The sequence below is a fragment of the Ostrinia nubilalis genome, chromosome W (genome assembly GCF_963855985.1).
Source record: "Ostrinia nubilalis chromosome W, ilOstNubi1.1, whole genome shotgun sequence".
In the NCBI taxonomy this organism is placed as follows: domain Eukaryota; kingdom Metazoa; phylum Arthropoda; class Insecta; order Lepidoptera; family Crambidae; genus Ostrinia; species Ostrinia nubilalis.
The window spans coordinates 2,284,081-2,291,840 of NC_087118.1; positions in this window are offsets into that span (position 1 = coordinate 2,284,081).

Below are 7,760 nucleotides of genomic sequence, written 5' to 3' on the forward strand. Positions count from 1 at the left end.
TTGTTGTCGACACGAAAAAAAGAAGAAGAAGATGAATAATTACCTCATGATTTGGTAAATGTGATTAATGTAAGATCATTTATGTGTGTATAAAACTAAATAGGTGGCTTAGGGGTGGCCCAAGGGCCACCCCCGCCGCACCTTAACCTATTTTTCACTTTAAATCAAAACAGTATGTTATGAGCATCATGGAAAAGTAATATTATGCAAAAAACATTCCAAACTCATTATGCCAAATTATATTAATATATGATATCAAAACGTTCAAAAATTTTGGCTGTACAAGAGCACGTACACATAGGGTTGCCAGGCGTCCGGCTTTAGCCACATGTTTGGCTTTTTAGGGACTTGTCCGGCCAAATATTGCCTTGTCCGGCCTGTCCGGCTTTTGTTAGGCTTTTTATTTTGTTGCCGCGCCAGGCGAAAGTCGAGCCACAGAATCATAAATGAAGCGCACTCATTAGGATGTTGGTGACCGATGATGATAGTACTCACTGATGAGCTGACACTAATTGCACCCCCCCCCCGTCACATGTCCGGTTTTTAGGGTAAAATGTCCGGCCAAATGAAGCACAAAGTCCGGCTTTTGTAATTTTGGACCTGGCAACCCTACGTACACAAGATGTTGTTCTCTTTTATGATATTTCTTAGTACTAAGGTTACATTATGAAATAATCACTGATAAATGTGATTAATTTATCACTTTTACCTCGCCTGTCGGTAATTATTCATAATAACCGGCGATTATTCATAATTTTCAATTTATCACATTAACCGTAACATCTACACAAGTTTTTTTTTTATTACAATGATCTGTTTATGCATGTAGAACTGATCTAATTTCATCCCTAACATCCAATTTTTCTACTGCAATACGAGTATTATTATTATTACTAGCTTTGGTCGCCCGCTACGCGGGCTACAAAAGCTAGATCTGCGATGCTGGCCGCTCCGGGCTTCGCCCTACGCGGCGCTCGGCCTGCGGCCTCGCATTCGGAGCTCGGCCTTCGGCCTCGCAAAAATTACAGGGGGCGTTCTCGTTTGTCGCAAGGCTCTTTTGCTTTTTTGACGCAACACAAGTAAATCTATGGTGACTGTCGGGATTTGAACCATCGCTCGGCCTTCGGCCTCGCCTTTTTGTCTGTCACTGGGCTCTAGTCCTTTTTTGACGCATTAAAAATAAATCTATGGCGACTCACAGGCTTTAAACTATCGCTCGGCCTTCGGCCTCGCCTTTTTCTACGTTAACCAAGCCCCCCTGCATACAATTTGTATGGAAAACTCAGTTCCATTTGGAAAATGGGTAACTGCTTGGCGGCCATCTTGGATTTCCAAAATTTTGCATTTTTCCCTTAATCTGGACGATTTTCCGCGCCGAACCCTATTTTTCATTTTTTCTATCCTCACCCAGTCCCGTGAAACAATTCCTTAAAACCACCCAAGTCCCAAAATTTTGAGTTCCCCTAACTCCCAGTGTTGCCAGGTGATCGAGATAAAAATAGTCAAATGTCATTAGTTTGACCTATTTGCAGGAGGCGTCATCCAAATTTCTGACCGGAAGTCGTTATTTCCATTTTTTACATTTTTTGACCAAATCTTCCAAAGTATGGCAACACTGGAAATTTTTGTTTTCCCAAACGATACTTCTTGACAAACTACGTAATCGCCCCATACCAACTGCCCGAAAAATTCATTTGAAAAATCGAAAATCTGAAACTTTTTACAAAATGGCCACTCACTCGGTCGCCATCTTGATTTTCTGACATTTCGGATTTTTCCCATAATCTGGGTCGTATAACCGACCAAACCCCATTTTTGGATTTTTTCTGCCATATCTCCTTCTGTCCGTCCTTAACTTTAAAGACACCCATGTCGAAAAAAATACTTTTCCGCGTAGCTCCCAGTGTTGCCAGGTGATCGAGATGAAAATGGTCAAATGTCGTTTGCACGACCCCTTTGCAGGAGGCGTCGTCCAAATTTTTGACCGAAAGTCGTTATTTCTACTTTCGACATTTTTGGACCAAATCTCCCAAAGTGTGGCAACACTGGAAAAAATTCTTCACCCAAGCGAAACCTCTCGACAAGACACACAACCGCCTCATACAACTCGACTTTCTAAAGTGTTGCCAACTACTCGAAAAATGGATTCCAAAATTTCGAAATTTTCAACTTTTTACAAAATGGCCGCCCACGCCGCCGCCATCTTAATTTTTTGACATTTCGGATTTTTCCCATAATCTGAGTCGTATATCCAACCAAACGTCATTTTTATTTTTTTTCTGCCACGACTCCTTCTTTTCGTCACTAACTTTAAAGACACCCATGTCGCAAAAAAATATTTTCCCCATAACTTTCAGTGTTGCCAGACTTTTCAAATAAAAATGGTGAAATGTCATTCGGGTCCCCAAATGTCACCAGACTGCATACCAAGTTTTTGGAATTTTTGGAAATTTCCATTTTCTACTATCCGGGGCCGTGGTGGAAAATTTTCTTCCAAAATGGTAGTTTTTTCCTATTCGTGGCAACACTCGAATAACAGACCAACAATCGCCCGGAACATTGTACCCCACTCCGGTGTCGCCATCTACCGGAAAATTGCTGTCAAACTTTGACAATTTTTATGCTCGCAACAAAATGGCCGACGGCCCAGCCGCCATCTTGTTTTTTGATAATCTGTCAATGAGGCTCGAAAGCAGACTATATACGTCAAAAAAACTCAAAAGAATTTTTCAAAAAAAATGGCGCATCTCTGAATGACACCTCCCCAAAAACACCCCTGAAATCGCGTTTTCAATCCAAGATGGCGGCGCGGCCATTTTGTTTTTCCATTTTTTTCTCACATTTTTGAACACACCTTGGCAACCCTAAGAAACTCCCAAAAAGGAAAAAATTCAGGATGAAAAACAAAAAAGTTGGAGTTTCAAAAAGTGCCGCCATTTTGTTTTTTGGTTCAAAAAATCTAGTAAAGCTGGCAGTCGAAAAATCTAGTTTAAAACAAACACTAACAATTTTACCCCTCTCCCCTCTAAATACCCTAAAAATACCCCTGATCAGTGATGAGTGAGTCAGTGAGTGGTAATCGAGCTTTATATAATATAGACTAGCTTTGGTCGCCCGCTACGCGGGCTACAAAAGCTAGATCTGCGATGCTGGCCGCTCCGGGCTTCGCCCTACGCGGCGCTCGGCCTGCGGCCTCGCATTCGGAGCTCGGCCTTCGGCCTCGCAAAAATTACAGCGGGTGTTTATTGTCTGTCACTGTGCTCTTGTGCTTTTTTGACGCAACACAAGTAAATCTATGGGTACTGTGGGGATTTGAACCATCGCTCGGCCTTCGGCCTCGCCTTTCTGTCTGTCACTGGGCTCTAGTCCTTTTTTGACGCATTAAAAATAAATCTATGGCGACTCACAGGCTTTAAACTATCGCTCGGCCTTCGGCCTCGCCTTTATTTTCGGTTATATGGCTTTTTGTTTAGAATTTGGCACTAAAATGTATTTCGTTTTAAGCAATAATATTATGCATAGAAGGCAATAAATTATGAAAGATTTCAGTTGTCGTACATATTATTATTATGTCTTGATTCAATTAGCTTATCTACCTTAGTTATTTGTTGGCTATATATTACAGAAGTAGGTATCTATGAGATTCTCCTAACAAATTACAAATTATTTTATAATAATCAACTCTATTGTAAAATCTTATGCATTCATAATAATAAAAGTAATAGCTAGTGTACTTGTTTATTAATTTTATTGTCGTTAAGAACGAATGTAGTCTATCATGATAATGTGCTGAAATTACAGAATGTTTTAGGAATAATACCGACAGGAGGCGCATCATAGAGCTATCACCATTGATTACTACAATGCGCCACCTATCGATTTTATTTCCAAGCATTCTCTAGTTACCGTTGTTAATGGAGTGCTATGTTACATGAAAGTTTGAGTGCAGTTTAGTTTAGTCATATTATTAAAATTTAATCATCTTATGTATGTACCTAAATGAAAGCTGTTTAGGAAACAGATATCAAAGATATTAAGCCTGTGTGCGAGATAGTCAAGTCTGTGTGTTAGATATTTAAATCTGTGTGCGAGACAGTTAAGCCTGTGTGTGATTATAACTCAATCTACGTGTTTATTAATTAATTAATGAAGAAAAAAACAAAAAATTGCTGCAAATAGTATATTTATAATGATTAAACAATTATTCTACAACTTTTGAAAGCATACATTTGACTGTAATATTACTATGTCTTTGTAAAGGAGCTATCTACTTTCGTAATTGATCTATCATTTAGTACATTAAATAAAAAGACATAAGCTTATAAGTGAAGTGCTACATGTAGCTTCAGTGCTGACAGTCGGATTTAAAAATCTAAGTTATCTAGAATGACTGGATTAAGCTACGATTTTAATATAAGCGAAAAATATTAAATTCCAATGATAGTGAAATTCGTAAATTCCAATGATAGTGAAATTCGAGTAGTTTTACTTAGCTAAGACATGTTTAATTCCAAAATATTATGTAATCATAATAATCATCATTTCAAGTGCAATATTTATAATATGAATGCAAATTGACATTGGCTAAATGATTATGTTACATTTTCCTATACAAATGAAAATATAAAAAATAATCTGGATCAGAGATGGAATTGTGTAAAGCAATTGTAATCATTTGACAGTTCTTAACGTACGATAAAATCAGTTAAAGCGTTTGACAGAATTATCGTACGTTATGTTACGTACGTAACTGTCAAATGATAACGATTGCTTTACACAATTCCACCTCAGTTTAAAAAAAACTTATGGGCTGATTTCTCAATCGTCGTATAACTTTTAACTGAAGAATAGTATGAGATATGTCAAAATGTTTATTCTTTAGCAGATATTCAACGATTAAAAAATCAGTCCTAAGTCACCTAAATATCCGAGTAGCTGGCATTTTATGTTCACTAAATTAATATTAGAAAATGAAAAATAAAGAAAAAAAAAACAAAAGAGCCATGATGAGGTTCAGCATAAGCTGCTACAAGTCTTGGGTTATGTTATTATTACTGATCAGTAAACAATATTAATTTGAATAAAAGTGCATAACTACTATGTTTTAATCTGTAAATATCTCTAATTATTATTTTCTTGCTTCCTCTGTAGAACGTCAAGCATCTTCAAATCAGTGTTCATCGATACTTGACTGCTGTCGTCAATCCAATACCGGAACTGCAACTGAGATTTCAAGTCCAATGTCGATAATTCAATGATACTGATGAACCTGGAAATAAAAAGACAGTTGTAATTATTTCGTTTTAATGATTTCAGTATCTTATTTTTTAATCGCAAAAAAGGACTATGAAAAAACAACATAGAGGTGAGAGGGGTGCGTGGTAGTATTATCATATATAATAATTGTTAGTTAAAGTGCCATCTACCTAAAGCCAATAAAATAAAATGCGGCAGGCATTTATTGTGTGACATTTGCGTTTAAAATAAGATTTCAAATTATGCATAGAATTCATTTTATAAGAGTAATATTGAACATGTCTCGGAAATGGATTTGCAATAATATACAATAGGGATGATGACTGGGTAATGAAATCAAAATTATATTTAGTCCGTCAGACAGATAATTAGAAAATATTAGACTCATATTTTTTTCTTCTATAATCGAATAATTACAGTATTAAATTGAGTTGAAATGTCGCGTGACATCATTTTTGAGTAAAAATTCTACTCAAGCGTGACGTATCTATAGCGCCATTTCAACTCGATGTAGCACTGTTATTATTTAATTATACTCGTAAAAGAACATAAAAATTATGAGTCTAATATTTTGTAATTATCTGTCTGACGGACAAATAATTGAAATTTTGTCATCTAGCCTATTACTTATCTCATATTTCTTGGTCGTTTAGCGTAATAATGTTAGGTACACTTACTTGTCGTGTCGTGAACTACTATTTGCGTCTTGCGTTTATGTTTTGCTTTCTTTTCTTTCTTTATTCTTAGCCTTCTTGCTTCGTAGAGTAATATTTTACGCATTGAGACAGTAATTTCTTCTTGGCGATATCACTCCTCCTTCCTTGTGAGATGTGATCAATTCTATTCTATTCATGGCGTTTTACCTGTTGTTTAAATTTTGTTAAAAGTATTTTTTATAAAAAAAATGCCTTTAAACAAAGGTAGTAGGCGCGCGTGAACACCTGCCAGTAAAGAGGTTATATGACCTAACGACAGTTGGTGAAAAGAAAAAAGAACACTGGCTGAGTACTCCAAAGATATGTCCAAGCTTAATGTTTATGGTATCTCAACACTTATTATTGATTATTGCGATTGAGTTGTAAAATTTTTTTACTTACATAATCAGAAAAAGGTCGTGTGGTGCATTGTCAGGCTCCGGTTCAGTTCAGTATGAAGTAGCGAAACGTAGGTAGCTAAGTATTATATTACATTTTAATTTTTCTTATTTCTTCTAGTCTATACCTGAAATAGATGGCATATTAATATTATTAACAGTGAAATGTAATAAGACAATTATAATTGTATAATTTATATAAATATAAATGTGAAGATTGAAGTTGCGTTTACCTTAATTAGTAGTTAGTTCTTTTTATGCTTATGAATTCTTCAAATTTGCATTATTTTGTCAGGGCTGCGTTATTAATGCTTCATCTTGAGGAACTTGACTTGCGAGTAGATGTGGTGAGCACCATCGTAGCAATTTTAACTTTTGCATCACTCAAGTTTCTCTTTTGGCTTCTATACCTGAAATAATTAATATAAAATATGTAGTACAGATTAAAATACTAATACATATTATAAATGCGAAAATTTGGATGTCTGTTACTTTTTCACGCAAAAACTACTGAACGGATTTTGACGAAACTTTACAGTATTATTGTTTATAACCCAGAATAACACATAGGCTATAATTTATGACGATCTGTGACAAACAAAATTTCACGCCGGTGAAGCCGTGGGCAAAAGCTAGTCTTTTTATAAATTAAATAATAATTTTATTAATATTTTTAATACTTACTCTTAGTATCTTTTGAGTGTACGAGTGACAGTCATCTTGATGTCTAATTGAGTATCTTATCCAGATAAGATATAAACAGTGATATTACTAATAAATCGTTTGTCATCTGTAATATAAAACATATTAAAATTAGATTTATATTTGGCTATGCATTGTTAGAGTTTACATCGATGTATAATTCATCAAAGCATTGCACGGCTCATCTGTGTTTTGTGTGAATGAGATGTTTCCACATTTATAAACAAGTTAGCTGCCACACACTGCCAGCCTGGTTAGTCCATCTGCAAGCTCTATAACATGACATACAATGTTAGTAAAAGACAGCCATAAATATTAGTTAAAGCCAGAGCCTCGTCAGTAAGACAGCAGGGAGCACCGCAGCGGAGCGTCTCACTCTCGCGGTGAGCCACGCCGCTGCCGCCAACAGCCGGCTGTTGGCGCGAGCAGGTGAGGTTGGCACATGGGATAGTACCATAACATTAATTTGATCTTATAATTAATTAAAGGCAAGCCAATGGTTAGTAAGATTAGTTTTGTTATGCACTCTCCCTTCTACTCCCCATCTACCTACATGAAATGTATAACATTAAAAACTGATTTTAATCATTCGCGTCCCACCCATTATAACTAAACGTCAAGCAGTGAGTACATAATGTAACTCATTCATAAATATCGCGTCAAGACATACCTAGACACATAGAAAGACACGGGTCTTTCTATTTTAAAT